The 13,439-nt window shown below is 34.4% G+C and overlaps 2 long non-coding RNA genes across 3 annotated transcripts; both read right to left on the reverse strand.

Moving 5' to 3' along the window:
- Positions 1 to 1,829: 1,829 nt before the first annotated feature.
- On the reverse strand, positions 1,830 to 8,703 carry LOC135757489 (uncharacterized). 2 transcript variants are annotated; one of them, XR_010536268.2, is made up of 5 exons: positions 8,492 to 8,703; positions 8,205 to 8,289; positions 7,730 to 7,804; positions 2,721 to 2,777; positions 1,830 to 2,599 (listed from the first exon to the last, which is right to left on the reverse strand). It is a non-coding gene; the product is annotated as an uncharacterized lncRNA (long non-coding RNA). The 2 variants fall into 2 exon arrangements; XR_012335245.1 differs by having other exon boundaries at positions 8,205 to 8,703.
- On the reverse strand, positions 3,878 to 6,679 carry LOC135757513 (uncharacterized). Its single transcript, XR_010536283.2, has 4 exons — positions 6,382 to 6,679; positions 4,544 to 4,805; positions 4,194 to 4,255; positions 3,878 to 4,034 (listed from the first exon to the last, which is right to left on the reverse strand). It is a non-coding gene; the product is annotated as an uncharacterized lncRNA (long non-coding RNA).
- Positions 8,704 to 13,439: the final 4,736 nt, after the last annotated feature.

A 13,439-nucleotide genomic window follows, 5' to 3' on the forward strand; every position in this document is an offset into this window, starting at 1 on the left:
TCCTCAATAGGACCACCACCGGTCTTCTTCACTGCTGCTTTATTAAAAGCGACCTTTTCTTTTGTACGTCTCCTTAGGTCATGCCATCTTTTCTTAATTTCATCAGCGGAACGCGATTTACCCCCTATTGCATTTACCTTTTTCGCAATACAGTTCCAAATGTCCTTTTTGCGAGCAGTTTGGACATTGCGATTTTGAAGCATTTTACTATAATTACTACACTCCTCTACTAACACATCCAGTTCTTGGGCAGAAAACTTCTCCCTCCGCTGCCTCTCCTTGGTCTTTTCCGCTTTTCCGCCATCATTTTACCAGATAAGTTCACGCGTCTCTCTGCCTTTATTTATCGGCCTGTATATCACATGCACCTGCAGGAGCATCATCTCTGCTTATTTGCAACCATGCGCTAATTTGCGCTGCTCTTAGTAGATTGGTTGGTCATTATGGAAATCAGCTGTTGCGCCTGTGTTATTTAATTAGCGCTTTTTTAGTAAATAACCCGCAGATATCACCACTCCCATCAGCGCATTTTTGGAATTGCGCTCATGCGCTAATTTGCCCTGTTTAGTAAATCTGGCCCTTAGTTAGTTAGTCTTAGTTAATAGTTAGTTAGTCTTACAGCAGTTAAAGTGTTGTTTTACACTGTTTTATAAGTTGAACAGCCTTCCCTATGTACATGATTCATGTTGTGGCTCTAAAGTCATTTAAATATTCATTTACTGCCAAAGGGTGGTTATCATTTACATTACTACATTAGTAAGGAAATAGATTTCTGAAGTTAAATGGAAGAAAAACAATTAATTAATTAAAACTGCAAGCAGTGATGGAAGGGCCTTGCACACATGACACTGCCACGCCGTGGCATAAGAATTAAAGGGAACAGTAGTAAATAGGCATTTAAGCATGTAAACATAGGTGAAACATTTAAAAGTGTAGTATAATGTGCCACATTTCCTGTTGCTAATTACAAATGACAGCGAGGTAGCATCGTGTAAGCTAGCATGAGAGAGAGAGAGAGAGAGAGAGAGAGAGAGAGAGAGAGAATTGAATTTTGAATCTACTTTATTCTACAAATTTTACACAACAAACATACCTCATATTACAAAACACCTAAAACCCACACAGCAATTACAAATTATTCAACCCAAATTGAAAAAACAAGATTATCATCTATAACAGTAGCCTACACACAACATCATTATAACTCCATACATCATTAAGGTTTATCATGGAGTTTAGATTTCCTGATCTTTTGCTTCATTAAAAGGATAGTTCACAAAATGAAAATTCTGTCATAATTTTTACATCCTTATGTTGTTCTAAACCTGCAGGAATTTCTTTTTTCTTATGAACACAAAAGAAGATATTTTGATAAATGATGGTATGCACACAGCTGTAACCATTGACTTCCGTAGAAGGAATAAAAACAACCCCAGATAGCCCAGGTGAAAAATAAATATATTTAAATAGTATTTTTTGGGACATACTTAATATATTTAAAAGCTACTATACTAAATGCATATTAAATGTATTATATTGAACCCACTTCAAATATATGAAATGCATTTCAAGATATATTTAAAGTCAATTTTAATCTATTTGCATTATATTTAATATATTGAAATTGTGTTAAATTGGAACAACTTCAAATATATTTAGTGCAATTTAAGTGTACTTCTTTAAAATTCATTTGAAATGCACTTCTCATACACTTAAAAAAACAGTTAGAATACATTTAAAGCTTAATTTAACTGTGCTTTAAGAACACTTTAATAGTACTTCAGCATATTAGAAATATACTAGCATTACATTAATATAAATGTATTAGCATTACACTTCTATTTTATTATAAAGCTGTTTTTAATATTTAAAATGTTATATTAAAATCATTAAATTTTAAGACACATACACAGATTTTGAATACAGAACAATTTAATATACTTCATATTGTGTTGTGTACATTACAAAAATACCTAAAGTAAATTAATCAAGCACAGAGACATACATAATCTCTTGACCAAAGAGAAACATATAAAACAAATATCAGAGAAATGCAATTACAGAGCTACTTCTATCAAATTGTACAACATTAACATTAAATGTATTAATGAAAAGTACACTATGAATATGCAATCACTAAATATTCATAAGCAATGATTATATAATAATCATAATGTAATTCTCTGCATAAAAAGTTAATGAAAAAAAATGTTTAAGTGCAATTTAAAGACGGAGTGCACAATGTTTGAAAAACGCTTTGGAAAAGGAAATTGGGCCGACTACCAAAACAAACTTGTAGCCAACCAGCAGTAAGGAGTGTGTCTACTAACTGACATCCTTGCCGGGGTTGCGTATGTGTGTGGTGGCTCTATCAAAAGAAGGTCCAGATTCTATTGGGGTAGAGGCATGTTTGTTTAGGTAATTTCAAATGTTAACATTGGCTTTCAAAAATAGTGCACTCTGCCTTTAACCAACTTAAGATAAACCTATAAAAAGCTGAACTAAAACACAAAACAGTTTAGATGTCACATGTTTAAGTGGCGGGTGACTTCTTGCAATTCAGATACCGTAGTAATTGAAGACTGCTTTATCACACGGGCTGTGAAAAGGAAACAGAATATACCAATTAACCAATAATGAATGAACATTTGGATATCCATGTTTAAAATAAATTGGCATAGATATGCATGTATGGAAGTTTTGTTAACTTCTCAGTTTACCTTTTAAAGCTTGACTGTGTCCTCATCAAGCGTGTCAGTTTTATCTGTCAGAGCACTCTACAAGTGGGAATGAAGATAGGATTAGAACACGCTCATGAAATAAAGCAACCTGTGTGTATTACAGGATATGTTTTACATTGATAATTGTGTTTTATTTGAAACTAGATAATTTTCCATTGTTTGTCTATTGTGGTCTTGCAAACTTAAGGTTCACCTCTGTTTAAGGAGATTTAAGGAAATCAGAAATGATGCCAAACAGGGCTCCAGACTGCTATCAAATGGTGGCATTTTGCCACCTAAATTTGAGAGTGTGCCACTGAATTTTACATCCGGTCGCACATGTGCGACCAGCAAATTTGACCTTTTTTTTGTGATATGACCACTGATCTATATAAATGACTGGATTGCGCATAGAACGCTTGACGTAACTGCGTGAGGTGAAGCCACACTGTTAACGATTTCCCTGTATTTTTACAGTACGGTACTGGCAGCACGGTTGCCAGTAAGTTACTGTATTTTGGTTTTACAGTACTGTACTGTAATACCATTTTACAGTACACAAACTAGTACTGTATAGTTACAAAGCAGTACTGTACTGTAATTTTACAATATTTTATTACAGTAGTCTATTTTTCCAGTAATTTACTGTAATGTCTATATTGACCCATAAATACTATTTATTACTTATTACAGTTAATACAATAATATTATATATAATAGCTAGATATTTAGGTTTAAATCTATAGTTATTAATATGGTAAAAATGCTACATTAAAACATAATGAATTAAAAGGCAATCCAAGCAATGTATGTATCAAAATTTTATTTAAAAAAAACATTTAATTGAAACAAAACATATTTAAAACAAGATTTTAAACAATAATAAACATATAAACAAGTTAAATAAAATAAAATCAACAAGTATAAACAAGTTTGGAGACCCCTGCTGTAACATATTTAACTCTGGCAAATAGAACACTTGTCAATAGTTTGAAGTTTTCAGTTTAAAGTCCATCATCGACTAAAAGGTAGCATTTCACTGTGGTAAAAACAACACTGGCCCATAGTTTTAAATATTCTACTTGAATTTCATTGAACACTAAAAATAAAAAAAAAATTAAACTGTGGCAGACAGACCACAGTGGCCTTTACTTTGAAGTCGTCCATTCGAACTCAATCAGGGACTGCATGAAGCTGTTCACATGGGGGTTTATGGCCACAGCTTTTCTCTGCACCAAGTTCCTTGTCTTTTTGCTTGCTACTTGTCTGGATGTGCACTTTTTCCCATCTTTGGAATTAATTCTATCCAGAAACCTGTTAGAAATATCATAAACATTAAGTCAACAAATATAAGATAGAAAAAGATTCTTAAAAAACTAAACTCAGCCTTGAATTTACTCCTATTCTGAAACCTTTTGCTCTTATTCTACTGTTCCACACCTAATTACATTAAAATACAGAAGATTCACTTACCGCTGAACAAACTCTTTCCTCAATGGACAGCATCCACCTGGATCCTGTCATGATTGAATGTCCTGAACAGAAAGTGCAATTGTTACTGATTTGGACACAACTTTTTATTCTGAAAACAAAATCTTTTGTCAATAAAGTCCAGGGACACCTCTGCTAAATAAATACAATTATTAAATTAAATTTCTTAAAAACCAAAGTCTGAATATTTCTGTTTGTATATTTCTACATGGCAAACTAAGACAATTCTGTACATGTTGTGTATGGTCGTGTTACAGTGTTGTGTGTGGGAATTGTGAATGAGTGTATACATGGGTATTTAAAGAAGCTGTAGTGGTAAAGTGCAAACTTACCGAACAATGTGCTTGGTGTGTGTCTGGTGTCACCCGTTGTGCCTCCACATCTGCCTTAACTCCTGAAAAGTGCAATGACACTCATGTAAACTACAAATAAAAAGTGATTAGCCACATTCCCTTTGTACTTTTACATGTGACGTGAAAGCATTTAATATTGCAGTCAAAAAAATACATGACTTGTAACTGTACATCATGTACTTGCCTGGTTCCTTTAAAGATGATCCATCTTACCCAATCCGACTTACAAGCAATGGTAAGACTGTAAAAAAGACAAATGTTACAAAATCTGTTAGCCATAGAAATAAGTAGACATTGTGAAGGAAATGGTAAAAAAAAAATTTAGTAACACTTTACTACAATAGTTTATTCCTTAACATTTGGTAATGCCTTAGCTAATATGAACTAACAATGAACAATATATTTTACAACATTAATAATATTTGATAATGTTCATTGTGCAGAGACAAAGTGATTGATTTAAAAATGTATTAAGTGTTTAAATCTAATATCATGCTATGCTAACAAATAAAACCTTTCTGTAAGTGTTTAGTCAGTTGTAAAACAATATATATATATATATATATATATATATATATATATATATATATATATATATATATATATATATATATATATATATATATATATATATTAGTTGTTATATTCTATATTACATATAAATATCTAAATAAGTCTTTTTTTATTATTATTCTATAACATCTTGTCTACAGAAAATCTCTGAAAATGTCTCGTTTAGTGCAGAAAATAGCGATTTATAGTGACAAGGTAAAAAGACTGCCCCTAATGTTTAACCCGGACCGGCTGCGGTGTAACACGCTATTTCACGCAAAGTTTTTTAACTAAGTTAGTAGCTAGCTGGCTGCTCACTTTAAAGATAAACATGATCGCCTAAATCTGAGCAATCCTGGTGATGCCAGTTTTCTACACGATGTTATATAGGACTATTTTACATCCAGAGATGAATGATCAGATGACAGAGACGAGAAGACAAAGGTACGTAAATGCGGAGCCCATTCTCTTTTCGTGCATTGATTTGATGCGTTTTGGAAACTTATATATACTGCATGTAATGCATCTGAAGTGGTGGAAACAATATGCCATAAAAATGTATTGGACAACTTACTGGGCGTGTAAAACGCTTAAGAGAAGATATTCTCTGCTTTTGCGGATATACCGTAATATAATAACAACAACAATAAGCGCGGCAATCCCTTTCGTTCATCTGATATTAAGATGAGCCCAGGTCTGAATGATATTTGGTCGAAGTTAAAGCTGCGATGAGTTCGATGCATGTATCCAGTTAAATATGAGGTTTCTTGTTTTCACTTCTGTGGAGGAGTTCGGTACTACAGTATGCTGTGTACGGTGTGACAAGTCCTGACTGTTTACAACCACGAGTCAGCCTTGCCAAACAGTCGAACTTAATACTTTTCTCTGACGCTAACTGAACGGATGAAACGCCGAGATAAACGACCGTTATGCTGGGACCGCAAGACCGCGCTGCCGGGTGGTCTTTGTCCATTTCGTTAAAAATAGTTTCATTGTCACCACACTTTCAACACAATATAAAATCACCAAAACCCTCATAATTTAGTTAAAACAACCATATATTCATTAATAAAGGTGTAAAGCGAGTAAAAGCAGCGGTAGACATCTGTGTGTAACGTTAGCTTACTTTCTGAGGGAGATTGAAACTTTGTTGGCGACCGTTTTTCTCTCTCATTGCACGTTTAAAACAATATTGTGACAAACTATTGACAACATTCTTAAACTGAAAATTAAGTTTTCATGAAACAGAAATATTTCAAACTTACCGAACTGCCAGAAATCAATCGTCCTCCTTCAGCTGCAGCCAAGAGTTGTGCTCTCTCTCCCTCTGTGTGATTTGACGTTGGCGCACTTTCTCTGATTATTGCAAGTACACCTGGCACATTACAGCAATGGCTACAGCAAGGTTACATCAAGACCAAAAGATACTGTAAAATGTTCCCGCTCAAACAAATTTACCCAGAATGCATTATGAACTGCAGTACTGTACTGTAATGTACACATACAGTATAGTACTGTGGATTTTTACAGTAATGTACTGCTAAATCTACAGCGACATCTAACAGTGCACCGCAGAGTTCGAGCCGCCATCTTGGTATACCCAACCGGCAGAGAGCGTCATTGACTTCCATTCAAAATCATGATCAAAATTTACCCCCTTTACAGCGTATCAGTTACACAAGGTTTATTTTTAGGATATGTGTACGTTAAATTAATTATTTGTTAATTCTGGTGTTATTTGCAATGTTTATGTTTTAATCGGGCAGGATAATGGATTTATAAAAAACCGTTAAGGTGAGTGTGTCTGCTGCATTTGCTAATGACACGGGTATAAATAAAGTTTTTTTTTGACATTCAGCTACACTGTGACGGTCAGCGTTATATCTCTAAATAAGTTTAGGTAACTTGTAAGTTAAGATAACATAATTGCAAAACTAGCAAATTATTGCATGCACATACTGTACAAAGCATGATTATTTATTTAGATTTCAGAATGAGCATGTTTATTGTCATTAATACTAAATATGCTGCGGTCTGTCTGCTGATCTGATACTGTAATAAAGATGAATGTATAATAACTGTTTAAAACGCAAAATGTACAACTTTCAGTAAATAACTATTTACATGCTTTGGACGTTTGTGTTGTAATAATGTACAGGGTAACTTCAGATATAAAAACAAAGACGAGTAAAGTGATGTTTTATCATTAAAATCTGATAACGTCCATTGATTAAATAGAACGTTTGGGTATACCAACATGGCAGCGCGGTGGCTTCACAAGTGTGACGTCATGTGCAATCCAGTCATTTATATAGATCAGTGGATATGACACTAATCTGAAACAGCACATTGTACTTTCTGAATCTATAATTAAAGTATTTATTAGTAATACAGTCTAAATTAGTAGACATGTGAATATTTGGTTAGCATGTTGTTTTACCGTGTGTGCGCCCCTAAAATTTTCAGTTGGGGGCCACTGTGCTCCTAGTAAAAAAAGCTAGTCTGGTGCCCTGCCAAATGGTATATGCAAGGATGACTAGGCCAAGTCCCTTACAGCTTTACAATAAAAAAACTTTTTTACAAGAATAATTCAAAAGGACAGAAATTAGCCACCTGGAATGGATGTGTTGCAAACGTTTTTCTTCACTCCACATTTGCCCCGATTCAAAAATGTCAATAGCAGTTGATCTGAAAAACAACAGGCAGTTAAATGATGATTAATGATTTGTTTTCGTTTTAAGATTTACTTACCCCGAGTACAATATATTAAGACAATATAATATAATCAAACCCAGCCTCGGCAGTTTTACAATCTCTCATAAAAGTATCCCTTCTTACAATGTCATTTTTGTGTCCATATGTAATTAGAAATACATTTAAAAATATACAAAAAGACAATAAGGTTGTCAAGATTGAACTGATATAAACATTAGCCATTGAACATTACTGGAGTTATAATAACCATATGGTCATATCATGGTATTTTCAGGTAAGACAGCTCAAACATTCATTTTAAACTAACGTTAGCGTTGCAAGAGAAACATTAGAAAAACTTAAACATGAAATCAAATAGCAACAACAAACTTACCACCAAGAATATGTCTTTCTATGCGCTATATCTTCATTTGTTCCTGTCTACTTGGGATCTGGTTGGTCATATTTATGTCGCTGTGCTAAAAACAAATGAAAGGTTTTAATGATTTCTGAAATGCTTAAGAGAAATGCCTAACGTTAGTCAGAAAATAAAGATGTTCCAATTACCACACGCAACACAGACATAACGTTACATAAAGAAGCTGGGTTAAATGTAATGTAATGTTTTACTTATTTAATAGTTAACTAAATAAAGAAATGTGAAAATCTGTCATCACTTACCCTCGTGTTGTCTCGTTCATCTCCAAACAAAAAGCGAAATACTTTTTCCCTCAACGTCAGATCCACTAAAACTGCTCACATTTTAAATCGAGTTGTTTTATCTTAGTCCTCTGGTGAAATATGATCGCCGATTAATTAAATAAATACGTTTAATGCAGAGTCGCCATCTAATTTAACAGTTTATACGTTTAATGCAAGCAACCGCATGCACCGTGAACAACTGACTGAACTAAACTGAACAATAGGGGTGGGCGGATCGATCTAAATATCGATAGTATCGATGCCAACACTGGTATTGGTATCAGATCGATACAATTGTAATTGAATCGATACTTCAATTTAAATATCTCTCCTCTACGTTCATTATACTTTGTTTGTCTTCAACCTCTACAATCCTGAGCAAACGCTGCTTTCACCTCCTGGCCCACTCCTCCCCCTCCTGCTGCTCTGCTGTGATTCGTTGTTGTGTCGTCACGTGACTCACTGACACAACGCGCCGAGGAGCAGCGGAGCAGCGAACTGAGTGGCTGCGTTCAGCCCCGACAGAAATTTGCACAACGTTTATTAAACTGAAACGGTGATGCATTGAACACCCTGTTGTGATGACGCAAGAGTTGCAACTACGGTAGCTGAGAGATCATGCTTTGTGTTCTTTTTTAAATGTTTCTGAAGCCTGATGAAATCGTTATAAATGTGTGTTTAATACTGTAAAATACCCTCGATGTTACAGTCACTGACCTTGCCGTCCAGAATGAAAGACAACATTCCAACTTGAACCCATTGAGAGAGCTGTCTCTTTACTATCGCGTGGTTTTATACATCTTGCCGCTGATTGGGCTGACATTTCTGACACACCCACCAAACAAGAGAAAACGCTTCTAAAACCTGTTGGATTCCGTTGCACACCGTTTCCAGGAAACATGTCGTTCAACCCGGAAACCGTAGCAAAACGTTGCGCACCGGTGTGAGATTGAACGTGCCCCTGGATGGCCGAGAGGAAGAGAAGCGTTGTGTGGAGATATTTTACGGCTCTAAACAATAATACTGTAACTTGATACGTGTAAAAAGTAATAATTGTGTGAACGTTATTTCATTTGCTTTTAAAACCAGAAAAAAATTGAGAGATTTTTGTTATTCTTTATTTTTTTTCTTAAAAAGGTTGTAACAAATTAATTCTACAGTTCCTAATAACTAATAATTTTGTGGACTTCAATACTTTAATAATAAAAAGCCTAAAGAATGGATAATTCATTCACCTCAGAAATAATGTCATACTCCTCTCCCCTACACAGAAGTATTTTTTTAAGTAAAAAGTATCGGATTGGTATCGGAATCGGCAATACTGACCCTAAATGTATTTGGTATCAGATCGATACCAAATTTTGCAGTATCGCCCACCACTACTGAACAAGTTTCAAATAGCACCGTGACGTGTTACTATGACAACAACCAATCAGGTTTAGTCGCGTGTGTTGTTTGAAATTTTTTATTTTATTTTTTTTTTTTTTTTAAATTAAACACTAGCAAACGTAAGATTTTAAGCAAATCTTTGAAAAAATAGCTTATTGTGCAATCGGAATGATATAATGTTGAAATGCTTGAGGAAAGTTCAATGTTAGCTTATTACAATTAATGAATCATGTTTTGAAAAAAGTATGTTTTATCCAAATATACTAAAACTTCACTAGAAGTACATTTGTGTTTAGCATATTTCTTAAAAGTGTAATTATGCATATATTTATTACCAGCATACTTTTAGTACACTTAATATAAATACATTAAAAATATTCTTAAGTTTAGCATATTTCTTAAAAATGTAATAAAGCATATATTTATTACCAATGTACTTCTAGTACACTTAATACAAATACATTAAAAATATTCTTAAGTTTAGCATATTTCTTTAAAATGTAATTAAGTATATATTTATTACCAATGTACTTGTAGTAGGGGAGAGCGGGGTAAGTTGTCACACGGGTAAGTTGTCACACTGTTCATAACTCCAACAGTAGAGGCTCTATCTCAAAAATCAAATAGCCACTTTATGTGACTTCTTCTTCTATAGTCAACTTCCTGTTCACATGTGGTCAAGATCACTGTAATCTGAGGTTAGCACAATTTTCTTATTTTTCTGCTTAAAAAGTAAAAAAAAATCACTTTACATTTTATGCAATACAACTTTGTTAGGTGTGAATGTTTAAAATGATTATTTTGCACAAAATAGAGGAGACCGTAAAGTGTCTTTTGATACTTTAGCTAAAGTGATATGATGAGCTAAACTTGAGATTTAGACAACATTAGCACACAAGTAAGTATGGGGCAAGTTGTCTCAATGACTTTGGGGCAAGTCGTCACATGTGACAACTTGCCCCTGTACAAACAAACACATCGAACATGCTCAGAAAACATGATAAATTGTGATATTGTAATTTCTTTCTAATTGCAATAAGTTGTTTGAAGGAAGGAAGGAAGGAAGGAAGGAAGGAAGAAAAATCATGCAAGAGTCATCATCAGATGATGAAGAGTGCTTCTGCCTCGTCTGTGTAGAGCCATTTTCAAAGAGTCGTCCAAAGGAGACCTGGGTAAAATGTGTAAAATGCAACAATTGGGCCCATGATGCTTGCACCTCAGGCAAGGCAATTTATGTGTGTCAGAATTGTGATTCTGGAGATGAGTCCTATTAGTCATACAGGGCATCTGTTTTGTTCAGAGGTTAAACATGTTAAGTTAAGCAAGTTATCTGCAGCGTTCCATTCAGTTATCTGGTTTTATGTGAAAGCCATAGAACATTTGAACCAAAGTTCAAAGTAAAGTGGTCTTGCCACTTAATTGAAATGTGCATTATTTGGATTGAAATAATTGTTTTTCCAGATTCTCCAGGCACGGATGTTTATATTTCCAGTTTGGTTTGAGTTTAAAAATTAAAATCAATATTCACAATTAAGTAGTTGTGTTCTTATTTTTAGATAATCTAGTGCAGGGGTGTCAAACTCAAGGCCCGCGGGCCAAATCCGGCCCGCCCCCTTATTTCATCTGGCCCGCGAAAACTTATAAATTATGTTAATAATGTGGCCCGCGAGAGTTTACAGATTATTTTATTGTTATTAAGTTTTATTTTCTGCAGGTTATTTCCTACATTGATTTTTTTAGCGGCCACCAATACTCATTTTTGTCCCGCCAAAGTCTTTTTGTAATGTAGTTATAGTGATAATGTTGATGATTGCATGAGAGAGAACGAGCAGTACCTCGCACGCGCGCACTACTAGAGTGGCCGTGCGAAGGCTGCAGCGCCCGGATGTCGCATTTCCAGGCTGCATACGTCATCAAGACTGTCTTGTTTCAGAATATTAACAATTATAAAGTTAAATATTATTCTTCGTTTATAGTAAATAGTTGTAATATGCGCATGACTTGCGAATGTAATGGTCAGTTAACTTAAATAAACCAGGCTTGATGACGCTGCATATGCGACCTCCGCAGGCTGCAGCCTTTGGAAACGGACAGTATCTGCTCGTTCTTTCTCTCCCTCTCTCGCGCCCGCTCACGCGGATCCAGCGAGAAAATGTTTTCCGTCTCGTTTGCAGAAATGTTTCGCGATGTCCAGCTGGGATTAGTTTACAACGCGTCTATTCCCGCTAAATACGCGAACTAATGACTCATCTGAACCGATTACTTTTAATAAACGATTGAAACTATTGATCTGTAGCCTACAACACTGAACTCATGAGACGTCAGTCAATCAGACACTCAAAGCCAGGTAAACAAATCACAGCTTTTTTGTAAAGAGGGCAAGAAATGACAAGCCAGAGTATATGTGTCTAATAAATGCATATTGTGGTGGAGATTGTAAAACTCTTTATTAGTATCTGAAAATGCCTCTCATTTTCTTACCTGCACAATGAAGGATAACATAACATTTTGAGTGTACTGTACTCACATACAACATGTGTTTTTGTCACCACAATTATTTTTAAAATAATCTGTAGAATAGTTGTACTCTATACACTTTGTCATTATTTGCCTGGGCTTCTACTTTCAAAGCTAGGTATTAATTGAGTTATTAACAAAACCAATAGCAATCAAATGCAGAGAGAATTATGCAATGTACAGTAATAAAAGAGTTGATACATTCATACAGTCGTTCAAATACAACCGGCCCTTTGAGAGCAACCATAAAGCTGATGTGGCCCGGGATGAAATTGAGTTTGACACCCCTGATCTAGTGTGACAACTTACCCGCCCTAGTGTGACAACTTACCCTCCGATGGGGCAAATTGTCACAAGTGCACAGTCACTATTCAACAGTCTACAACTCTGTAATGAGATAAGATATAAAGATGTTATGAATACAACATATGTGCCCAAGACTTCCTTCTTTCATTTGGTATGAGATTTATACCATTTTGATGTATGGTGCTCAGTAAATGTTAGACAGTGTGAAAAGTGTGACAACATACCCCGCTCTCCCCTACACTTAATATAAATACATTAAAAATATTCTTAAGTTTAGCATATTTCTTAAAAATGTAATTAAGTATATATTTATTACCAATGTACTTCTAGTACACTTAATATAAATACATTTAAAATATTCTTAAGTTTAGCATATTTCTTAAAAATGTACTTAAGTTTATATTTATTACAAGTGTACTTCTAGTATACTTTTAAAAAATATGTTTAAATGCAATTTAACGTATTTTTAATACACTTCAAATAAGTATGTTGGAAATACAAATGTATTATAAACATACTATTTGTATTTCAAGTATATTTTTAATACATTAAATACTACGTCTTTTTGACCTGGGAGCACACGTACGTCTCAGATACGTCTTGTAAAGATCTTTACATCTGCTGACGATCGTCTTTGAATAATACGTCTTCCATATCTCTACAAGACGTATTTAAGATCTTAAAAAATTCTAAATCCTACCTGCCTGCAATGCAT

The sequence above is a fragment of the Paramisgurnus dabryanus genome, chromosome 16, assembly GCF_030506205.2.
Source record: "Paramisgurnus dabryanus chromosome 16, PD_genome_1.1, whole genome shotgun sequence".
Taxonomy (NCBI): Eukaryota; Metazoa; Chordata; class Actinopteri; order Cypriniformes; family Cobitidae; genus Paramisgurnus; species Paramisgurnus dabryanus.